This window comes from Ictidomys tridecemlineatus, chromosome 1 (genome assembly GCF_052094955.1).
Source record: "Ictidomys tridecemlineatus isolate mIctTri1 chromosome 1, mIctTri1.hap1, whole genome shotgun sequence".
Lineage (NCBI taxonomy): Eukaryota > Metazoa > Chordata > Mammalia > Rodentia > Sciuridae > Ictidomys > Ictidomys tridecemlineatus.
The window spans coordinates 66,858,447-66,884,593 of NC_135477.1; the positions used below are offsets into that span (position 1 = coordinate 66,858,447).

General features: G+C 40.7%; 1 protein-coding gene across 1 annotated transcript in view; it reads right to left on the bottom strand.

Annotated features, from left to right (window-relative positions):
- The window catches only part of LOC120885213 (ankyrin repeat domain-containing protein 26-like), a 44,910-nt gene extending 35,467 nt beyond the window's left edge, over positions 1-9,443 (bottom strand). The window contains exons 1-2 of the mRNA XM_078041974.1: positions 9,311-9,443; positions 3,475-3,568 (exon numbers count right to left, since the gene is read on the bottom strand). The gene's annotated coding sequence lies outside the window, so the exon portion shown is untranslated. The remainder of the gene's footprint in view (positions 1-3,474; positions 3,569-9,310) is intronic.
- Positions 9,444-26,147: the final 16,704 nt, after the last annotated feature.

Here is a 26,147-nt window from a genome sequence, read left to right on the forward strand (position 1 = left end):
AAATATCAATGAGGTGAAGAAAGAACCTATTTAAGGAACAAATTTTTAGTACATTCACATCAAATAGAGAAGTAATCATCGGGATATATAAAGAACACAAAAACTTAACACCAACACTTAACACCTAAAAGCAAGCAACCCAATCAATAAATGGGCTAAGGAAATGAGCAGAGACTTCACAGACAAAGATATACAATTGTTCAATAAATGTATGAAAAACTGTTCAACATCTCTAGCAATTAAAGAAATGCAAATCTAAACTAAGTTTTCTTCTCACTCTAGTAAGAATGGCAATTATCAAGAATTTAAGCAACAATAAGTGCTGGCAAGGATTTGGGAAAAATGTATACCATTCATTGCTGGTGGGATTGGAAAATAGTGGAAGCACTTTGGAAAGCAATATGAAGATTCATTAGAAAACTTGGAATAGAACCACCATTTGACCCAGCTATCCCATTCCTCGGCATATACCCAAAAGACTTCAAATCAGCATTCCATAGTTATGCAGTCATCTCAATATATACAGCAGCTCAATTCACAATAGATAAACTGTGGAACCCACAGAGATGCCCTTCAATAGATGATGGAAAGAAACTGGTTTATATACACAATGGAATATTAAAGATCAGCCTTAAAGAAGAATGAAATTATGGCATTTACAGGTAAATGAATGGAGTTGGAGAATATCATACTGTGTGAAGTAAGCCTACCCCACAAAACCAGAAGGCAAATGTATTCTCTGATAAGTGGATGCTCCTCCATAATGGGAGCAGGGGGAGGAAAGGGAGGAATGGAGGAACTTTAGGTTGAGCAGAGGCAGGAAGGAGAGGGGAGAAGGTGTGTGTTGGGGAGAAGACGGTGGAATGAAACAGACAGTATTACCCCATGTAAAGGTATGATTCCATGTATGATGTGACTCTACATCATGTACAACCAGTGCAATGAAAAGTTGTGCTCCATTTGTGTAAAAAATTAAATTAATTAAAAAACCAAATGTTACACAAAAACACAACCAAGAATGTAGGTTTGACAAAACATGCAGTCAGAATGCCAAAGCTAGATTATGATTTCCATAACCAGAAATCAAGTAGGACAGTGTTCATTTTCCAATGGCAATATGCTGATTGATGCAGAGAAAGTTTGACCACAGGATAAAATCTTGGCCCTAAGAAGATCGCTGCATGAGGACTGTAACATTGTGTCTCCTAACAGTGACACACCAGAATTATTTGCACCTGTTTATTACAATGATGGAGCCTATCCCTCAAGTTCTCCTGTGATTTAGTATGTGAAAAGTTGTGATAGAAGCCAGTGGAATACACAATTCTCATCAAAGAAAGCTTTGTGAACTGTTAAACTGAGATACATATCTTTAGAATAACAGTTTATTTTAAAAAGTTATCTTTTTCCATGCCTGCATTGGACACCAGTGTGCCTACATTTCTTGCATCATCTGGCTGAGCTATGTTTGCTGTTCTCAATCTATTCCTATGAGAAGATGTACCAAGATCATCTAAAAAATGATGTAGAAGAAACTCAAATTATTTGAGTTTGGTAATAAGAAAGGAGAGATAAAAAGATATATATAAATGATTAGATATGAATATCCTTTACTTTTCAAAATCCATGTAGTTGATTCTCAAAGTAACAAATTGGGTATTCAAAGACTGAACTCTAGAATGTGTTTGGTTCCCAACATTACTCTGCTGTGGTATAACTTGTTAGTCTGAAAAATTTTAATGAAATGACTACCTATCTATCTAGGGTTGAGCATGTAGCTCAGTGACAGAGTGTGTTGCTTGTATGACCAAGGCCATGGCACCCGTTGCCAGCACCAACATCAGAGGGAAAATATGAATCATGGGGAAATAGTCCCTATCTTTCAAAGTCCAGCCAATGTTCCTGTAAAAAACCTTGTCTCTTATGAATAACTAATGTCAATACAACATATATCCCCTCCCTGCATATTATGAAAGAGGAAGAATGCATAATTTAGGTGTCTTCCCATGCCAACGTACCCTCCTGCTTCCCATAATCTCTGGAGGAGGAATAATCTAATCTTTGCTTCCAATGTAATGTTTCATTTGCTTTCCAAAATGCATTTTCACAAGTTTCCCCATCATTTCTTAAATTACCAAGCTAATTCCTTCCTTCCTTCTTTCCTTCCTTCCTTCCTTCCTTCCTTCCTTCCTTCCTTCCTTCCTTCCTTCCTTCCTTCCTTCCTCCCTCCCTCATTTCCCTTCATTTCAGCATTTTCAAAGTATCCTCTTGATTAGTGGTTGTCATGCTTACAATGTTACATTCTCTGTACAAACTAGTCCCACTTTGTCTCTTTCCTCCCTATTTAGCAATTGTATTAAAGAATTATACTTTCTGTCACTTCAACTTTTGGGTCCTCCATATTTGTCAGAAAGCATGTTTGGATATAACAAGAAAATATAAGCCATCCCTGGATCTTGTTATTCCTTGAACTTGTATCCAACAGATCTTCAACCAGATTTTTCTAAAAGGAAGTTTATACCTTGCTAAATAGAATGTGGTCAGGATACCAAAAATTAAAATACATGTAGAAGCCTTTGGGAATGTAGAATTCCAGACCTCCTCTGCTCAGACAGAATGTGCCTTTTTTAACATGGTGCTGACTGGATGATTCTTTGAGGCAATAGAAGCTCTGATGAACTGTATCAGCTTCCAATTTCCATAGTTGATCTATTTGGCACTCACCCTCAGTGTCATGACCCCAAATTGAAGCTGTATGAGAAGTCACAGACTATTTGATGGACATTTTCCTGCTGTGGTTTTCCTGATGTCTCCAGAAAAATCATACAATTTTTCTTTTCCTAATTCTCATGTGCTAGACTATATGGCTCTCTCCTAGGAGTACCAACATTTTAAAATAACATCAAATTACACACAAGTATGGCTCACTATGTTCAAAGGTTCATATTCACTTAAGGAAAAAAAAATAGCTCTGCATGATCAGCTACTTTAATCCTTGCTGCCTTCCCAATAGTGAGGAATACAGGCAGTGTGGGGAATTTCCACTTCTCAGACAAGTTTTGGAACTGGAAGTGTACAAATTCTCTCCACACATGGAATAGCCTTCTCCATCATCTTCCTAAAGTATTACATGAATTTCACTCCCATCAATATATGCACCACCTTCTTTTCTTTTATGCACTCTGTCATTTCTCCCTTTCTTATTCTTTGTTCCCAATGCTCACATCCTTTTCTTTATTTTTTAACTTTCCTATCTGAAGGTGTTTGAAAATGGAATCAATAATTTGGCTCTTCTAGTGATACTCCTAATGAAATATCTTGCTGAGCCTTTATCCAATATGCCACTCATATATCTTTCATTTCTTTTTTCCTTACTATTTATTAGGTGCCTTCCTTCATGTGTTAGAATATACCAGTGTACATGCTTTAAGTAAACATTCAACCTGCGAATTTTATAGGACATGGTTACATTACCTTTTTTATGTTTATTGATTTTCTGTTCAGCTCTTTGATCTTCAGCCACAGTAAACTTGCCAACACAGCTCAGTGGAAGAGGCTCAGAAACACTCTGGTAAAATTAACATTGATAATGAGTTGCAGAAAGATTTCCTTCTTGCTTATTAAGAACAGATCTAAATTCCCATTACTGAAACCAAGGGTACTTTAAAAGCAGACAAGAATTTATTGCAAACTAAAACCCCTCCAAAGAGAACCTCATATATGCTCTCTAGAACAAGAATAATTTGTCTTCTCATGGCTATTGTTTCTGTTAACACAGCATGGAAGGAGAGAAGGAGACACATGCAGAGACAAGGTCCTAACTAATGTGTATATTTTAGGAAAGAAATAACTTTACTACATGGAACTCTTCTTATGCTTTCCCCACCAATAAGAAGAGAGATATTCTTGAACAAACCCTTTACACAAATTCTCATCTACAAACTTGTTATAATACAATGTTTAACATTTAGGACACTCAAATGGCAGGCATTGTTTTAGTGGGATAAAATAAATATAGTTGGAATGATAAAAGACTTTGAAAATATCATGTTGTATATAAATGGAACATTGTAGCAGCTGCCTAATTGGGTAAACAAATACCTAGAAAACTACATATTTTTGGTACTCATTTGATAGAAAAAGGAGTTGAATAAGATGACAAAATAGCAAGAAAACATTTTGTGACATACATTAAAAAATAGCACACAGGTTTGGGTAGACTCTGCAACTCTTTTCTTTCAAAAAAGAACTTGAAATATATATACTAAGAAAAAATGTCAGTCTAGAAGTTTATGGCACTACAGAAGCTGACCTGAGATATAACCTAATTGACTCGCTTAGAAATCCATGATGACACAGGTTACTGGGCAAAAACTTTGCAGTGCAACTGTATAGAGTCAGAAACCAGGTGAGACAGAGAACACATTGGTTATTGGAATATTAACAGAATTCATAAAAGACATAAGCTACTGTCACACACTGGTAAGTGGGAGACTATAAGATCCCCCTCCAGAGATAAAAATGAAAAAATTCCAACAATCTCAGGAAAACAGAAACCATTTATATAGACTGTCCATCACACAGTCTGTGACTTCTCATACAGCTTCAACTTGGGGCTAAAAAGTCAGTAGAGTTAACTCCAGGACATACAAAGAACTTAAAGAACTTAACACCAAAAAGGGAAAAAAAAACAATAACCCAATTAATAAGTGGGCAAAGGACCAGAAAAGACACTTCATGGAAGAAGAAATACAATGGTAAAAAATATATGAAAAAAATATTCAGCATTTTGAGAAATTTAAAATAAAACTTCAATGAGAATCCATCACATTCCATTCAGAATGGCAATTATCAAGAATGCAAGGTACAGTAAATATTCATGAGGATGTGGGGAAAACGTTCACTCCTACATTGCTGGTAGGACTGTGAATTGGTGCAAGCTCTATGGAAGACCATATGGATCTTAGAAATTTGGAATAGAATTACCAATTATGCCAGTTTGCGTACTCCCTGGAATATACCCAAGGGAGTTAAAATCAGCATACTATAGTGACACAGTCACATCAATGTTTAGCCCCTCAATTCACAAACACCAAGCTAAATAATCAAACTAGGTTCCCTTCAACAGATGAATGGGTCAAAAAATGTGACATACATACAACAGATATAATGATGAATAAAACTTTCATATTTTCTACTAAATTTACAGAACTAGAGACCATCAGGATAAACAAAATAAGCCAATAAAAAAAAAACAATGGTCGAATATTCTCTCTGATATGTGGATGCTAATCCACAACAAAGGAGGGTAGAGAAGAGAATAGAAGATCATTGAATTAGAAAAAAGGAATAAAAATAAGGGAGAGGGAGTTAGTAGAGAAAGTCAATAGAGTTAATTGGACTTAACTTTCCTTTTTTAAACTGAATACATGACCAGTGTAATTCCTCATTATGTACAACCACAAATATTGGATCCTAACAAAATGGGTTACACTCCATGTATGTATAGTATGTCAAAATACACTCTGTTATGTATATCTAAAAACACCAAATAAAAACTTAAAAAATAAAATAAAATGATAAAAAAGAAAAAATCAGTAGAGCTGAGGATAGTTTTGGAATTCCATGTGTGGCCCTGGAGACATGGGGCATTGCAAATTCTATCCTATATATTCTTAGTGGCTGACCAGGGAACAATTTCTTCCAGGGTTCCTTTCTGCAGGCTGACTGTATTGTTGATTCATGCAGTTTTTTATACCCCCACAACCCATCTGCATCATTAATTGACTGGGGCATCAGATTCAACTTGTCCCCCTCCTTGTCTCTCCTTGAAAATCCCTCCATCTCTTTTCAGTCCTGCTCTCCATTAAACCCTGCCTCCCTCCTCCTATCTTCTCCCCCACAAGAACCCATCCACAAATGCCTGGAGGTATTAGAGATGATTTTACCCTGCCCTACCACCATTTCTGAGGGACCCCTGCCCTCATTGGACCTCATCTGATTCTCAGATGGTAGCTCCTTTACACAGAAGGGGTTAAAGTAGCAGGGTATACTATCATTTCCCTCTCATCCATCATATAGCCAAAACTTCTCTCACCCAATATCACCAACCAACAAGCTGAACTCATAGCTGCCACAAGGGCATGAGAGCTAGCAGAGGGAAAAACCCTCTCCCTATATACCGATCTACCATGAAGCCATTTGGAAGAAAGAGGGCCATTGAACACCAGAAGGAAGGCAGTCAGTAATTCCACACTTATTTCTGGCCTACTATGGGCCTCCAGGCTGCCTTCGAAACTGGGAATAATTCACTACAAGGCCTACCAAATTGACTCCTCCATCCAGGGTTCTATCCATCCTTGTCTCTCCTTGAAAATCCCTCCATCTCTTTTCAGCTATGCTGGCTCACATGATCCTGCTTTCCAATGGTGAGCTCTGCTGGTTCATATGATATTGCCTTCCAATGGTGACCTTGCAGACTCACATTATCCTTACCCAACAATCACCTAGCACTATTGGATCAAATGATCCTTACCCACCAATCAGAAAGCACTCCAGGCCAACTGTCAAACCATTCAACCATTAAACTGTCATAACTGTCAAACAGACCCCAGCTCTATAAATATGCAAAGCTGTTTCTCAATAAATGGACATTATCACCGATGGCAAGCCTTGATTGTTCTTTCAATACTGGAAATCAAAACAGACAAACAGTAGGCCATTATACTGAAGGAGTAATGAAAAGCCCAGACCCAGACAGAGTCATGACAGAATTCCACCAGACCACCATAGGAGACTAATACCAGTGTTCCTCAAAAGAATTACAAGGCATACTAAAAGAAGGAACATGGCAAACACATTATAGAAGGGCAATATCACACTTACAGGACAAGTGCATGAGAACAAAACAAGGAATGAAAATTATTTCATAACATTCTTAAGGACCAGAGTTGCAGAAACGCTAATAAAACACGGGAAAACAATTTCATCAGTACATGTAAATGATCATACACCATCATGAATCTGGTTGAATATGAAAAATGCAATGATTTAAAAACAAAAGGCAAATCAATAAATGCAGTATACCACACAAAGCACAAAGGAGACAAATTTAATGATAATTTTAAAAAGATGTTAAAACAGCTTTAGACAGACTTGACCACAAGAAAACACTGAAGCTACAGAAAGCATGAACTTATGACAGGAATACCTAGGCTATGTACGCAGAATAACACAATGGAATAAATAATAGTGAAAACACTAAGGATTCCTCTAAAATAAAAAAAAAATGAAATGTACAAACTCCCAACTCCTAAACAACACAGCACCTGAACAGTTAGAAAAACAAATGAGACAAAGGAAGAAAACAGAATGTAAAAAGTCAAATGTACAAATTAAAGGTTGGGGTTTTTGGCTGAGAGGTTGAAGGACCCCCAAAAGAAAAACCCCAAAACAACAACAACAACAAAAAAATAAACACAATAATAAAAGTTGGTGAGGATTTCAAAGAAATACTATACACACACATTATTGGTGTGACCACACATTAGAGCAAACACTGTGGGAAGCACTATGGAGATTCCTCCAAAAAAAAAAGAAATGGAACCACATCAGTATCTAAATATCCACGCCTCCTTTGTATTCAGCTGACCAGGAGGAACATGAGTGTATCAATGTCTGCAGTCACATAACTCTTACCAGGAGCGACATATTGAATGAATGATACAATGAGGCGTATACACACGAACAGTTTCAGTATATGTTGAAGAAAGAACTTATACCATTTTCCATGAGTGGAAGGAAGTGGAGAATCCCATGCTCAATTCAATAAGTCATAGGAGAATATGGAGCATTGAAAGGATTCCAATCAAGGCTGAAGGTAAAGCAACCTACTAGGAACAAGGTAGGCATGGATATCCTGAAGTGAAAGCAAAGGCTAGTAGAGCAGAAAAAGGTCTTTGGGAGGACACAAGAGTGAGGGTAGTGGAGGGAATCTTGATGAAAATTCTCTACAAGCATAAAATTATATCATGGTGAATTGCAATTCAATGTATATCTATAAAAAAAAAACACCAAATAAATGAAGGAATGGTAGTTAGACCAGTAGATTAGAGCCAATTGAGGGTGCAGGGAAATAAGAGAGAGGAACCAGGGTCTGAATGGTGTAAAAGAAACTACGTGTATAAATATGTCCATAGGAACCCAACTATCATGTACATCTTTAATGCAATGCAAAAGGAAAACAACGGATGGAATTGGGCAAACTGGATATCCATACCAAGCAGAGTGAAACTAGGTCTCTGTTTCTCCTTATGCACAACACAACACAAGAGGGATAACAAAGCTAGATAGAACAAATGAGAAACATGGCAGCCATTGGAAGGAATACAGGGGAAACACCTCCGAATAGAGGCATCAAATAAGACTTTAGGAAGAGGAATATTGCACGTGAGAACGTGCTCACAAGAAGTGCTAAACATGAGCGCATCCAAAGTCAATCTGCAGAAGAGCAAAGAAAACCATTCACAGGGTGAGGAGAAACCATAGCCTAGGAGATGAGTTTTTGCCAGTTTCTCTTGGACAGTGGATTCCCATACTAAATATATGAACAGCTAAAGGTACTGAGCTCTGGGAAGACAAACCACCCATTTACCCAATGGCACACGATCAGGAAGTACACAAAGGAACATGGATAATCGCTCAGCTCATCAAGGTCCTAACAATCCCAGTCTTCACACATGAGGGACATGCAAATCAAATTTCAACAGCCAGTCCATCTTACCCCATTCGGGAAGGTAATGCTGAGAACACAAATAATACACACTGATGATCATGTGGAAATAGGAATGCTTCAACATTGTTGGTGAGGATGCTTATTACTACATCCACTATGGGAATCAGAATGGAGCTGACTCCTGAAACTCAAAAGGGCCCAGCTGTACCAATGCCCGCTCTTGGCTGAAAGACTCTAGTCAGCACTCAAACAATGGTTTATTTGGGGGCATGAAAATCTCTCTTCCACCTTCCAGTAGCTATTTATTGGCTTTGCTTTCTAGTTCTTTATTCCACATTAGCAAGGCCTGACAGTTCTTGACTCCCACAAAGCACAATCCTGTCCTTGTGCCCCTCCTGGTGACACATTTTCTTTTGTCACCCTGAGTTAGGGGCCCTCTGTGTAGGATCCTTGTCACCATTATGAGGATGTAAGAGATGATATGCTACAAAAATAAATAAAAATATAAAAATAAACAGAAGAAGAAATCAAAGATGTGGCCAGGGGACGGGAAACAGGTATTAAAACACGCCTTACTTTGGGGTCACGTGATGAAGGGGTAGCATCGCGCAAGCCCTTCTTGGTGGTATGCAGTAAACGGGAGGTGGAAACCACATGTTCTGTTTCACTATCAGAATGATTGCTGTCCAGCAAGGCTCGGTGTTCTTGTTTCCCCAGGTGGATTTTACCTGTTATGGGAAGAAGTCAAAGTGAAACATACATGAAACTCTGTGTAACTGTAAGTCAATTAATAGCACATTTGGCAGTCTTCAAAGACATTACCATGATTCCTGGATTGCCGGAAAAATTCACCGACTTCCTCTTTTTCCTCTGGGGCATTCTGGGAAGGAAAAACACAGGATGCCAGGAATTAGCAAGCAATATAAAGACACTTTCTTCTCGGAAGCCCAGAGATAGTTTTCTGAAACACACCACATCTCATGCCACAAAGCAAGGATCAGTTCATAGGAAACAATTAGGGAGAATGCCTGGCGATCCGTCAGACTTTTATGCAATGAAATCAGAAATCAACAGTACAATAAAAACACAGGAGAACCTCAAGCCCCCTAGGACCGAGTGATCAACTACTGGAGAGCAGAGGACACGAGAGATGAAATAAACAATACTTCAAGGTTACTGAGAAGAGCCACACAACCTATCCACCACCCAGGGATACTCGGAAGGTGGTTCAGAGAAGAAGGTTCACAACCCTGATCTTATTCCTTAAGAGTACCGAAAAACTCCCAAACACAAACCTCCCATTACATTTCAAGGCCATGGAAAAAGAAGACATCAACACTGAAAGCAGCCCTTGATGGCAAATAACTGAAATCAGAACCAAACTTGAAGAACTGAAAACAACAAGGTTCCAACAAAATCAACAATACACAAACTTGGTTCTTTGAAACCAAACATCAATTTGATCAAACTTTATGCACACTATCCAAAGACAAGAAGACGAGACTCAATTTCCTGAAATTTGGAATGAAAAGGATCCATCACCTTAGAGCACAATGAAATAGAGAGGATAATCACAAACTATTTGGGAACCTTATACCAGCATTGCCGACCCAAATGCACATCAGAAATTTAAACAGATCCAAATCAAGCAATGAAATTGAAGATACGCTGAACCCTACCAACAAAGGAAAGCCCAGGACCTGATGGAAGCTGAGCCCAGTTCAACCAGTCCTTTGATAAAGAGTTAATGGGAAACCCCCTGAAACCATTCCATGAAAAAGAAAGGGAGGGAACCCGGACAGACTCATTCTCTGAAGGCCGCATCACCCGGATTCCAAAACCAGACAAAGACCCATCAGGAAACAAAACTTGAGGCCAATCATTCTCATGAAAATAAATGCAGAAGATCTTACTAAAACATCGGTAATTCACTTTCCAAAGCACAGGGAAAAGATAGGACACCACTAGGATCCCATGCGATTCGTCTGGAGATGCAATTTGGGCTCCAGAGAGGCAAAACAACACACATTAGGGCAACCACACATTAGAGCAACCACTGTGGGAAGCACTATGGAGATTCCTCCAAAAACAAGCAATGGAACCACCCCAGGTTCTTGATATCCAGGACACTTTTGTGTTCAGCTGACCAGCAGGCACACAAGTGTATCAATGTCTGTAGCCACATAACCCTTATCAGCAGCGACATATTGGATGGATGATACAATGAGGCGTATACACACGAACAAGTTTCAGTATATGTTGAAGAAAGAACTTATACCATTTTCCATGAGTGGAAGGAAGTGGAGAATCCCATGCTCAATTCAATAAGTCATAGGAGAATATGGAGCATTGAAAGGATTCCAATCAAGGCTGAAGGTAAAGCAACCTACTAGGAACAAGGTAGGCATGGATATCCTGAAGTGAAAGCAAAGGCTAGTAGAGCAGAAAAAGGTCTTTGGGAGGACACAAGAGTGAGGGTAGTGGAGGGAATCTTGATGAAAATTCTCTACAAGCATGAAATTATATCATGGTGAATTGCAATTCAATGTATATCTATAAAAAAAAAAACACCAAATAAATGAAGGAATGGTAGTTAGACCAGTAGATTAGAGCCAATTGAGGGTGCAGGGAAATAAGAGAGAGGAACCAGGGTCTGAATGGTGTAAAAGAAACTACGTGTATGAATATGTCCATAGGAACCCAACTATCATGTACATCTTTAATGCAATGCAAAAGGAAAACAACGGATGGAATTGGGCAAACTGGATATCCATACCAAGCAGAGTGAAACTAGGTCTCTGTTTCTCCTTATGCACAGCACAACACAAGAGGGATAACAAAGCTAGATAGAACAAATGAGAAACATGGCAGCCATTGGAAGGAATACAGGGGAAACACCTCCGAATAGAGGCATCAAATAAGACTTTAGGAAGAGGAATATTGCACGTGAGAACGTGCTCACAAGAAGTGCTAAACATGAGCGCATCCAAAGTCAATCTGCAGAAGAGCAAAGAAAACCATTCACAGGGTGAGGAGAAACCATATAGCCTAGGAGATGAGTTTTTGCCAGTTTCTCTTGGACAGTGGATTCCCATACTAAATATATGAACAGCTAAAGGTACTGAGCTCTGGGAAGACAAACCACCCATTTACCCAATGGCACACGATCAGGAAGTACACAAAGGAACATGGATAATCGCTCAGCTCATCAAGGTCCTAACAATCCCAGTCTTCACACATGAGGGACATGCAAATCAAATTTCAACAGCCAGTCCATCTTACCCCATTCGGGAAGGTAATGCTGAGAACACAAATAATACACACTGATGATCATGTGGAAATAGGAATGCTTCAACATTGTTGGTGAGGATGCTTATTACTACATCCACTATGGGAATCAGAATGGAGCTGACTCCTGAAACTCAAAAGGGCCCAGCTGTACCAATGCCCGCTCTTGGCTGAAAGACTCTAGTCAGCACTCAAACAATGGTTTATTTGGGGGCATGAAAATCTCTCTTCCACCTTCCAGTAGCTATTTATTGGCTTTGCTTTCTAGTTCTTTATTCCACATTAGCAAGGCCTGACAGTTCTTGACTCCCACAAAGCACAATCCTGTCCTTGTGCCCCTCCTGGTGACACATTTTCTTTTGTCACCCTGAGTTAGGGGCCCTCTGTGTAGGATCCTTGTCACCATTATGAGGATGTAAGAGATGATATGCTACAAAAATAAATAAAAATATAAAAATAAACAGAAGAAGAAATCAAAGATGTGGCCAGGGGACGGGAAACAGGTATTAAAACACGCCTTACTTTGGGGTCACGTGATGAAGGGGTAGCATCGCGCAAGCCCTTCTTGGTGGTATGCAGTAAACGGGAGGTGGAAACCACATGTTCTGTTTCACTATCAGAATGATTGCTGTCCAGCAAGGCTCGGTGTTCTTGTTTCCCCAGGTGGATTTTACCTGTTATGGGAAGAAGTCAAAGTGAAACATACATGAAACTCTGTGTAACTGTAAGTCAATTAATAGCACATTTGGCAGTCTTCAAAGACATTACCATGATTCCTGGATTGCCGGAAAAATTCACCGACTTCCTCTTTTTCCTCTGGGGCATTCTGGGAAGGAAAAACACAGGATGCCAGGAATTAGCAAGCAATATAAAGACACTTTCTTCTCGGAAGCCCAGAGATAGTTTTCTGAAACACACCACATCTCATGCCACAAAGCAAGGATCAGTTCATAGGAAACAATTAGGGAGAATGCCTGGCGATCCGTCAGACTTTTATGCAATGAAATCAGAAATCAACAGTACAATAAAAACACAGGAGAACCTCAAGCCCCCTAGGACCGAGTGATCAACTACTGGAGAGCAGAGGACACGAGAGATGAAATAAACAATACTTCAAGGTTACTGAGAAGAGCCACACAACCTATCCACCACCCAGGGATACTCGGAAGGTGGTTCAGAGAAGAAGGTTCACAACCCTGATCTTATTCCTTAAGAGTACCGAAAAACTCCCAAACACAAACCTCCCATTACATTTCAAGGCCATGGAAAAAGAAGACATCAACACTGAAAGCAGCCCTTGATGGCAAATAACTGAAATCAGAACCAAACTTGAAGAACTGAAAACAACAAGGTTCCAACAAAATCAACAATACACAAACTTGGTTCTTTGAAACCAAACATCAATTTGATCAAACTTTATGCACACTATCCAAAGACAAGAAGACGAGACTCAATTTCCTGAAATTTGGAATGAAAAGGATCCATCACCTTAGAGCACAATGAAATAGAGAGGATAATCACAAACTATTTGGGAACCTTATACCAGCATTGCCGACCCAAATGCACATCAGAAATTTAAACAGATCCAAATCAAGCAATGAAATTGAAGATACGCTGAACCCTACCAACAAAGGAAAGCCCAGGACCTGATGGAAGCTGAGCCCAGTTCAACCAGTCCTTTGATAAAGAGTTAATGGGAAACCCCCTGAAACCATTCCATGAAAAAGAAAGGGAGGGAACCCGGACAGACTCATTCTCTGAAGGCCGCATCACCCGGATTCCAAAACCAGACAAAGACCCATCAGGAAACAAAACTTGAGGCCAATCATTCTCATGAAAATAAATGCAGAAGATCTTACTAAAACATCGGTAATTCACTTTCCAAAGCACAGGGAAAAGATAGGACACCACTAGGATCCCATGCGATTCGTCTGGAGATGCAATTTGGGCTCCAGAGAGGCAAAACAACACACATTAGGGCAACCACACATTAGAGCAACCACTGTGGGAAGCACTATGGAGATTCCTCCAAAAACAAGCAATGGAACCACCCCAGGTTCTTGATATCCAGGACACTTTTGTGTTCAGCTGACCAGCAGGCACACAAGTGTATCAATGTCTGTAGCCACATAACCCTTATCAGCAGCGACATATTGGATGGATGATACAATGAGGCGTATACACACGAACAAGTTTCAGTATATGTTGAAGAAAGAACTTATACCATTTTCCATGAGTGGAAGGAAGTGGAGAATCCCATGCTCAATTCAATAAGTCATAGGAGAATATGGAGCATTGAAAGGATTCCAATCAAGGCTGAAGGTAAAGCAACCTACTAGGAACAAGGTAGGCATGGATATCCTGAAGTGAAAGCAAAGGCTAGTAGAGCAGAAAAAGGTCTTTGGGAGGACACAAGAGTGAGGGTAGTGGAGGGAATCTTGATGAAAATTCTCTACAAGCATGAAATTATATCATGGTGAATTGCAATTCAATGTATATCTATAAAAAAAAAAACACCAAATAAATGAAGGAATGGTAGTTAGACCAGTAGATTAGAGCCAATTGAGGGTGCAGGGAAATAAGAGAGAGGAACCAGGGTCTGAATGGTGTAAAAGAAACTACGTGTATGAATATGTCCATAGGAACCCAACTATCATGTACATCTTTAATGCAATGCAAAAGGAAAACAACGGATGGAATTGGGCAAACTGGATATCCATACCAAGCAGAGTGAAACTAGGTCTCTGTTTCTCCTTATGCACAGCACAACACAAGAGGGATAACAAAGCTAGATAGAACAAATGAGAAACATGGCAGCCATTGGAAGGAATACAGGGGAAACACCTCCGAATAGAGGCATCAAATAAGACTTTAGGAAGAGGAATATTGCACGTGAGAACGTGCTCACAAGAAGTGCTAAACATGAGCGCATCCAAAGTCAATCTGCAGAAGAGCAAAGAAAACCATTCACAGGGTGAGGAGAAACCATATAGCCTAGGAGATGAGTTTTTGCCAGTTTCTCTTGGACAGTGGATTCCCATACTAAATATATGAACAGCTAAAGGTACTGAGCTCTGGGAAGACAAACCACCCATTTACCCAATGGCACACGATCAGGAAGTACACAAAGGAACATGGATAATCGCTCAGCTCATCAAGGTCCTAACAATCCCAGTCTTCACACATGAGGGACATGCAAATCAAATTTCAACAGCCAGTCCATCTTACCCCATTCGGGAAGGTAATGCTGAGAACACAAATAATACACACTGATGATCATGTGGAAATAGGAATGCTTCAACATTGTTGGTGAGGATGCTTATTACTACATCCACTATGGGAATCAGAATGGAGCTGACTCCTGAAACTCAAAAGGGCCCAGCTGTACCAATGCCCGCTCTTGGCTGAAAGACTCTAGTCAGCACTCAAACAATGGTTTATTTGGGGGCATGAAAATCTCTCTTCCACCTTCCAGTAGCTATTTATTGGCTTTGCTTTCTAGTTCTTTATTCCACATTAGCAAGGCCTGACAGTTCTTGACTCCCACAAAGCACAATCCTGTCCTTGTGCCCCTCCTGGTGACACATTTTCTTTTGTCACCCTGAGTTAGGGGCCCTCTGTGTAGGATCCTTGTCACCATTATGAGGATGTAAGAGATGATATGCTACAAAAATAAATAAAAATATAAAAATAAACAGAAGAAGAAATCAAAGATGTGGCCAGGGGACGGGAAACAGGTATTAAAACACGCCTTACTTTGGGGTCACGTGATGAAGGGGTAGCATCGCGCAAGCCCTTCTTGGTGGTATGCAGTAAACGGGAGGTGGAAACCACATGTTCTGTTTCACTATCAGAATGATTGCTGTCCAGCAAGGCTCGGTGTTCTTGTTTCCCCAGGTGGATTTTACCTGTTATGGGAAGAAGTCAAAGTGAAACATACATGAAACTCTGTGTAACTGTAAGTCAATTAATAGCACATTTGGCAGTCTTCAAAGACATTACCATGATTCCTGGATTGCCGGAAAAATTCACCGACTTCCTCTTTTTCCTCTGGGGCATTCTGGGAAGGAAAAACACAGGATGCCAGGAATTAGCAAGCAATATAAAGACACTTTCTTCTCGGAAGCCCAGAGATAGTTTTCTGAAACACACCACATCTCATGCCACAAAGCAAGGATCAGTTCATAGGAAACAATTAGGGAGAATGCCTGGCGATCCGTCAGACTTTTATGCAATGAAATCAGAAATCAACAGTACAATAAAAACACAGGAGAACCTCAAGCCCCCTAGGACCGAGTGATCAACTACTGGAGAGCAGAGGACACGAGAGATGAAATAAACAATACTTCAAGGTTACTGAGAAGAGCCACACAACCTATCCACCACCCAGGGATACTCGGAAGGTGGTTCAGAGAAGAAGGTTCACAACCCTGATCTTATTCCTTAAGAGTACCGAAAAACTCCCAAACACAAACCTCCCATTACATTTCAAGGCCATGGAAAAAGAAGACATCAACACTGAAAGCAGCCCTTGATGGCAAATAACTGAAATCAGAACCAAACTTGAAGAACTGAAAACAACAAGGTTCCAACAAAATCAACAATACACAAACTTGGTTCTTTGAAACCAAACATCAATTTGATCAAACTTTATGCACACTATCCAAAGACAAGAAGACGAGACTCAATTTCCTGAAATTTGGAATGAAAAGGATCCATCACCTTAGAGCACAATGAAATAGAGAGGATAATCACAAACTATTTGGGAACCTTATACCAGCATTGCCGACCCAAATGCACATCAGAAATTTAAACAGATCCAAATCAAGCAATGAAATTGAAGATACGCTGAACCCTACCAACAAAGGAAAGCCCAGGACCTGATGGAAGCTGAGCCCAGTTCAACCAGTCCTTTGATAAAGAGTTAATGGGAAACCCCCTGAAACCATTCCATGAAAAAGAAAGGGAGGGAACCCGGACAGACTCATTCTCTGAAGGCCGCATCACCCGGATTCCAAAACCAGACAAAGACCCATCAGGAAACAAAACTTGAGGCCAATCATTCTCATGAAAATAAATGCAGAAGATCTTACTAAAACATCGGTAATTCACTTTCCAAAGCACAGGGAAAAGATAGGACACCACTAGGATCCCATGCGATTCGTCTGGAGATGCAATTTGGGCTCCAGAGAGGCAAAACAACACACATTAGGGCAACCACACATTAGAGCAACCACTGTGGGAAGCACTATGGAGATTCCTCCAAAAACAAGCAATGGAACCACCCCAGGTTCTTGATATCCAGGACACTTTTGTGTTCAGCTGACCAGCAGGCACACAAGTGTATCAATGTCTGTAGCCACATAACCCTTATCAGCAGCGACATATTGGATGGATGATACAATGAGGCGTATACACACGAACAAGTTTCAGTATATGTTGAAGAAAGAACTTATACCATTTTCCATGAGTGGAAGGAAGTGGAGAATCCCATGCTCAATTCAATAAGTCATAGGAGAATATGGAGCATTGAAAGGATTCCAATCAAGGCTGAAGGTAAAGCAACCTACTAGGAACAAGGTAGGCATGGATATCCTGAAGTGAAAGCAAAGGCTAGTAGAGCAGAAAAAGGTCTTTGGGAGGACACAAGAGTGAGGGTAGTGGAGGGAATCTTGATGAAAATTCTCTACAAGCATGAAATTATATCATGGTGAATTGCAATTCAATGTATATCTATAAAAAAAAAAACACCAAATAAATGAAGGAATGGTAGTTAGACCAGTAGATTAGAGCCAATTGAGGGTGCAGGGAAATAAGAGAGAGGAACCAGGGTCTGAATGGTGTAAAAGAAACTACGTGTATGAATATGTCCATAGGAACCCAACTATCATGTACATCTTTAATGCAATGCAAAAGGAAAACAACGGATGGAATTGGGCAAACTGGATATCCATACCAAGCAGAGTGAAACTAGGTCTCTGTTTCTCCTTATGCACAGCACAACACAAGAGGGATAACAAAGCTAGATAGAACAAATGAGAAACATGGCAGCCATTGGAAGGAATACAGGGGAAACACCTCCGAATAGAGGCATCAAATAAGACTTTAGGAAGAGGAATATTGCACGTGAGAACGTGCTCACAAGAAGTGCTAAACATGAGCGCATCCAAAGTCAATCTGCAGAAGAGCAAAGAAAACCATTCACAGGGTGAGGAGAAACCATATAGCCTAGGAGATGAGTTTTTGCCAGTTTCTCTTGGACAGTGGATTCCCATACTAAATATATGAACAGCTAAAGGTACTGAGCTCTGGGAAGACAAACCACCCATTTACCCAATGGCACACGATCAGGAAGTACACAAAGGAACATGGATAATCGCTCAGCTCATCAAGGTCCTAACAATCCCAGTCTTCACACATGAGGGACATGCAAATCAAATTTCAACAGCCAGTCCATCTTACCCCATTCGGGAAGGTAATGCTGAGAACACAAATAATACACACTGATGATCATGTGGAAATAGGAATGCTTCAACATTGTTGGTGAGGATGCTTATTACTACATCCACTATGGGAATCAGAATGGAGCTGACTCCTGAAACTCAAAAGGGCCCAGCTGTACCAATGCCCGCTCTTGGCTGAAAGACTCTAGTCAGCACTCAAACAATGGTTTATTTGGGGGCATGAAAATCTCTCTTCCACCTTCCAGTAGCTATTTATTGGCTTTGCTTTCTAGTTCTTTATTCCACATTAGCAAGGCCTGACAGTTCTTGACTCCCACAAAGCACAATCCTGTCCTTGTGCCCCTCCTGGTGACACATTTTCTTTTGTCACCCTGAGTTAGGGGCCCTCTGTGTAGGATCCTTGTCACCATTATGAGGATGTAAGAGATGATATGCTACAAAAATAAATAAAAATATAAAAATAAACAGAAGAAGAAATCAAAGATGTGGCCAGGGGACGGGAAACAGGTATTAAAACACGCCTTACTTTGGGGTCACGTGATGAAGGGGTAGCATCGCGCAAGCCCTTCTTGGTGGTATGCAGTAAACGGGAGGTGGAAACCACATGTTCTGTTTCACTATCAGAATGATTGCTGTCCAGCAAGGCTCGGTGTTCTTGTTTCCCCAGGTGGATTTTACCTGTTATGGGAAGAAGTCAAAGTGAAACATACATGAAACTCTGTGTAACTGTAAGTCAATTAATAGCACATTTGGCAGTCTTCAAAGACATTACCATGATTCCTGGGTTGCCGGAAAAATTCACCGACTTCCTCTTTTTCCTCTGGGGCATTCTGGGAAGGAAAAACACAGGATGCCAGGAATTAGCAAGCAATATAAAGACACTTTCTTCTCGGAAGCCCAGAGATAGTTTTCTGAAACACACCACATCTCATGCCACAAAGCAAGGATCAGTTCATAGGAAACAATTAGGGAGAATGCCTGGCGATCCGTCAGACTTTTATGCAATGAAATCAGAAATCAACAGTACAATAAAAACACAGGAGAACCTCAAGCCCCCTAGGACCGAGTGATCAACTACTGGAGAGCAGAGGACACGAGAGATGAAATAAACAATACTTCAAGGTTACTGAGAAGAGCCACACAACCTATCCACCACCCAGGGATACTCGGAAGGTGGTTCAGAGAAGAAGGTTCACAACCCTGATCTTATTCCTTAAGAGTACCGAAAAACTCCCAAACACAAACCTCCCATTACATTTCAAGGCCATGGAAAAAGAAGACATCAACACTGAAAGCAGCCCTTGATGGCAAATAACTGAAATCAGAACCAAACTTGAAGAACTGAAAACAACAAGGTTCCAACAAAATCAACAATACACAAACTTGGTTCTTTGAAACCAAACATCAATTTGATCAAACTTTATGCACACTATCCAAAGACAAGAAGACGAGACTCAATTTCCTGAAATTTGGAATGAAAAGGATCCATCACCTTAGAGCACAATGAAATAGAGAGGATAATCACAAACTATTTGGGAACCTTATACCAGCATTGCCGACCCAAATGCACATCAGAAATTTAAACAGATCCAAATCAAGCAATGAAATTGAAGATACGCTGAACCCTACCAACAAAGGAAAGCCCAGGACCTGATGGAAGCTGAGCCCAGTTCAACCAGTCCTTTGATAAAGAGTTAATGGGAAACCCCCTGAAACCATTCCATGAAAAAGAAAGGGAGGGAACCCGGACAGACTCATTCTCTGAAGGCCGCATCACCCGGATTCCAAAACCAGACAAAGACCCATCAGGAAACAAAACTTGAGGCCAATCATTCTCATGAAAATAAATGCAGAAGATCTTACTAAAACATCGGTAATTCACTTTCCAAAGCACAGGGAAAAGATAGGACACCACTAGGATCCCATGCGATTCGTCTGGAGATGCAATTTGGGCTCCAGAGAGGCAAAACAACACACATTAGGGCAACCACACATTAGAGCAACCACTGTGGGAAGCACTATGGAGATTCCTCCAAAAACAAGCAATGGAACCACCCCAGGTTCTTGATATCCAGGACACTTTTGTGTTCAGCTGACCAGCAGGCACACAAGTGTATCAATGTCTGTAGCCACATAACCCTTATCAGCAGCGACATATTGGATGGATGATACAATGAGGCGTATACACACGAACAAGTTTCAGTATATGTTGAAGAAAGAACTTATACCATTTTCCATGAGTGGAAGGAAGTGGAGAATCCCATGCTCAATTCAATAAGTCATAGGAGAATATGGAGCATTGAAAGGATTCCAATCAAGGCTGAAGGTAAAGCAACCTACTAGGAACAAGGTAGGCATGGATATCCTGAAGTGAAAGCAAAGGCTAGTAGAGCAGAAAAAGGTCTTTGGGAGGACACAAGAGTGAGGGTAGTGGAGGGAATCTTGATGAAAATTCTCTACAAGCATGAAATTATATCATGGTGAATTGCAATTCAATGTATATCTATAAAAAAAAAACACCAAATAAATGAAGGAATGGTAGTTAGACCAGTAGATTAGAGCCAATTGAGGGTGCAGGGAAATAAGAGAGAGGAACCAGGGTCTGAATGGTGTAAAAGAAACTACGTGTATAAATATGTCCATAGGAACCCAACTATCATGTACATCTTTAATGCAATGCAAAAGGAAAACAACGGATGGAATTGGGCAAACTGGATATCCATACCAAGCAGAGTGAAACTAGGTCTCTGTTTCTCCTTATGCACAGCACAACACAAGAGGGATAACAAAGCTAGATAGAACAAATGAGAAACATGGCAGCCATTGGAAGGAATACAGGGGAAACACCTCCGAATAGAGGCATCAAATAAGACTTTAGGAAGAGGAATATTGCACGTGAGAACGTGCTCACAAGAAGTGCTAAACATGAGCGCATCCAAAGTCAATCTGCAGAAGAGCAAAGAAAACCATTCACAGGGTGAGGAGAAACCATATAGCCTAGGAGATGAGTTTTTGCCAGTTTCTCTTGGACAGTGGATTCCCATACTAAATATATGAACAGCTAAAGGTACTGAGCTCTGGGAAGACAAACCACCCATTTACCCAATGGCACACGATCAGGAAGTACACAAAGGAACATGGATAATCGCTCAGCTCATCAAGGTCCTAACAATCCCAGTCTTCACACATGAGGGACATGCAAATCAAATTTCAACAGCCAGTCCATCTTACCCCATTCGGGAAGGTAATGCTGAGAACACAAATAATACACACTGATGATCATGTGGAAATAGGAATGCTTCAACATTGTTGGTGAGGATGCTTATTACTACATCCACTATGGGAATCAGAATGGAGCTGACTCCTGAAACTCAAAAGGGCCCAGCTGTACCAATGCCCGCTCTTGGCTGAAAGACTCTAGTCAGCACTCAAACAATGGTTTATTTGGGGGCATGAAAATCTCTCTTCCACCTTCCAGTAGCTATTTATTGGCTTTGCTTTCTAGTTCTTTATTCCACATTAGCAAGGCCTGACAGTTCTTGACTCCCACAAAGCACAATCCTGTCCTTGTGCCCCTCCTGGTGACACATTTTCTTTTGTCACCCTGAGTTAGGGGCCCTCTGTGTAGGATCCTTGTCACCATTATGAGGATGTAAGAGATGATATGCTACAAAAATAAATAAAAATATAAAAATAAACAGAAGAAGAAATCAAAGATGTGGCCAGGGGACGGGAAACAGGTATTAAAACACGCCTTACTTTGGGGTCACGTGATGAAGGGGTAGCATCGCGCAAGCCCTTCTTGGTGGTATGCAGTAAACGGGAGGTGGAAACCACATGTTCTGTTTCACTATCAGAATGATTGCTGTCCAGCAAGGCTCGGTGTTCTTGTTTCCCCAGGTGGATTTTACCTGTTATGGGAAGAAGTCAAAGTGAAACATACATGAAACTCTGTGTAACTGTAAGTCAATTAATAGCACATTTGGCAGTCTTCAAAGACATTACCATGATTCCTGGATTGCCGGAAAAATTCACCGACTTCCTCTTTTTCCTCTGGGGCATTCTGGGAAGGAAAAACACAGGATGCCAGGAATTAGCAAGCAATATAAAGACACTTTCTTCTCGGAAGCCCAGAGATAGTTTTCTGAAACACACCACATCTCATGCCACAAAGCAAGGATCAGTTCATAGGAAACAATTAGGGAGAATGCCTGGCGATCCGTCAGACTTTTATGCAATGAAATCAGAAATCAACAGTACAATAAAAACACAGGAGAACCTCAAGCCCCCTAGGACCGAGTGATCAACTACTGGAGAGCAGAGGACACGAGAGATGAAATAAACAATACTTCAAGGTTACTGAGAAGAGCCACACAACCTATCCACCACCCAGGGATACTCGGAAGGTGGTTCAGAGAAGAAGGTTCACAACCCTGATCTTATTCCTTAAGAGTACCGAAAAACTCCCAAACACAAACCTCCCATTACATTTCAAGGCCATGGAAAAAGAAGACATCAACACTGAAAGCAGCCCTTGATGGCAAATAACTGAAATCAGAACCAAACTTGAAGAACTGAAAACAACAAGGTTCCAACAAAATCAACAATACACAAACTTGGTTCTTTGAAACCAAACATCAATTTGATCAAACTTTATGCACACTATCCAAAGACAAGAAGACGAGACTCAATTTCCTGAAATTTGGAATGAAAAGGATCCATCACCTTAGAGCACAATGAAATAGAGAGGATAATCACAAACTATTTGGGAACCTTATACCAGCATTGCCGACCCAAATGCACATCAGAAATTTAAACAGATCCAAATCAAGCAATGAAATTGAAGATACGCTGAACCCTACCAACAAAGGAAAGCCCAGGACCTGATGGAAGCTGAGCCCAGTTCAACCAGTCCTTTGATAAAGAGTTAATGGGAAACCCCCTGAAACCATTCCATGAAAAAGAAAGGGAGGGAACCCGGACAGACTCATTCTCTGAAGGCCGCATCACCCGGATTCCAAAACCAGACAAAGACCCATCAGGAAACAAAACTTGAGGCCAATCATTCTCATGAAAATAAATGCAGAAGATCTTACTAAAACATCGGTAATTCACTTTCCAAAGCACAGGGAAAAGATAGGACACCACTAGGATCCCATGCGATTCGTCTGGAGATGCAATTTGGGCTCCAGAGAGGCAAAACAACACACATTAGGGCAACCACACATTAGAGCAACCACTGTGGGAAGCACTATGGAGATTCCTCCAAAAACAAGCAATGGAACCACCCCAGGTTCTTGATATCCAGGACACTTTTGTGTTCAGCTGACCAGCAGGCACACAAGTGTATCAATGTCTGTAGCCACATAACCCTTATCAGCAGCGACATATTGGATGGATGATACAATGAGGCGTATACACACGAACAAGTTTCAGTATATGTTGAAGAAAGAACTTATACCATTTTCCATGAGTGGAAGGAAGTGGAGAATCCCATGCTCAATTCAATAAGTCATAGGAGAATATGGAGCATTGAAAGGATTCCAATCAAGGCTGAAGGTAAAGCAACCTACTAGGAACAAGGTAGGCATGGATATCCTGAAGTGAAAGCAAAGGCTAGTAGAGCAGAAAAAGGTCTTTGGGAGGACACAAGAGTGAGGGTAGTGGAGGGAATCTTGATGAAAATTCTCTACAAGCATGAAATTATATCATGGTGAATTGCAATTCAATGTATATCTATAAAAAAAAAACACCAAATAAATGAAGGAATGGTAGTTAGACCAGTAGATTAGAGCCAATTGAGGGTGCAGGGAAATAAGAGAGAGGAACCAGGGTCTGAATGGTGTAAAAGAAACTACGTGTATGAATATGTCCATAGGAACCCAACTATCATGTACATCTTTAATGCAATGCAAAAGGAAAACAACGGATGGAATTGGGCAAACTGGATATCCATACCAAGCAGAGTGAAACTAGGTCTCTGTTTCTCCTTATGCACAGCACAACACAAGAGGGATAACAAAGCTAGATAGAACAAATGAGAAACATGGCAGCCATTGGAAGGAATACAGGGGAAACACCTCCGAATAGAGGCATCAAATAAGACTTTAGGAAGAGGAATATTGCACGTGAGAACGTGCTCACAAGAAGTGCTAAACATGAGCGCATCCAAAGTCAATCTGCAGAAGAGCAAAGAAAACCATTCACAGGGTGAGGAGAAACCATATAGCCTAGGAGATGAGTTTTTGCCAGTTTCTCTTGGACAGTGGATTCCCATACTAAATATATGAACAGCTAAAGGTACTGAGCTCTGGGAAGACAAACCACCCATTTACCCAATGGCACACGATCAGGAAGTACACAAAGGAACATGGATAATCGCTCAGCTCATCAAGGTCCTAACAATCCCAGTCTTCACACATGAGGGACATGCAAATCAAATTTCAACAGCCAGTCCATCTTACCCCATTCGGGAAGGTAATGCTGAGAACACAAATAATACACACTGATGATCATGTGGAAATAGGAATGCTTCAACATTGTTGGTGAGGATGCTTATTACTACATCCACTATGGGAATCAGAATGGAGCTGACTCCTGAAACTCAAAAGGGCCCAGCTGTACCAATGCCCGCTCTTGGCTGAAAGACTCTAGTCAGCACTCAAACAATGGTTTATTTGGGGGCATGAAAATCTCTCTTCCACCTTCCAGTAGCTATTTATTGGCTTTGCTTTCTAGTTCTTTATTCCACATTAGCAAGGCCTGACAGTTCTTGACTCCCACAAAGCACAATCCTGTCCTTGTGCCCCTCCTGGTGACACATTTTCTTTTGTCACCCTGAGTTAGGGGCCCTCTGTGTAGGACCCTTGTCACCATTATGAGGATGTAAGAGATGATATGCTACAAAAATAAATAAAAATATAAAAATAAACAGAAGAAGAAATCAAAGATGTGGCCAGGGGACGGGAAACAGGTATTAAAACACGCCTTACTTTGGGGTCACGTGATGAAGGGGTAGCATCGCGCAAGCCCTTCTTGGTGGTATGCAGTAAACGGGAGGTGGAAACCACATGTTCTGTTTCACTATCAGAATGATTGCTGTCCAGCAAGGCTCGGTGTTCTTGTTTCCCCAGGTGGATTTTACCTGTTATGGGAAGAAGTCAAAGTGAAACATACATGAAACTCTGTGTAACTGTAAGTCAATTAATAGCACATTTGGCAGTCTTCAAAGACATTACCATGATTCCTGGATTGCCGGAAAAATTCACCGACTTCCTCTTTTTCCTCTGGGGCATTCTGGGAAGGAAAAACACAGGATGCCAGGAATTAGCAAGCAATATAAAGACACTTTCTTCTCGGAAGCCCAGAGATAGTTTTCTGAAACACACCACATCTCATGCCACAAAGCAAGGATCAGTTCATAGGAAACAATTAGGGAGAATGCCTGGCGATCCGTCAGACTTTTATGCAATGAAATCAGAAATCAACAGTACAATAAAAACACAGGAGAACCTCAAGCCCCCTAGGACCGAGTGATCAACTACTGGAGAGCAGAGGACACGAGAGATGAAATAAACAATACTTCAAGGTTACTGAGAAGAGCCACACAACCTATCCACCACCCAGGGATACTCGGAAGGTGGTTCAGAGAAGAAGGTTCA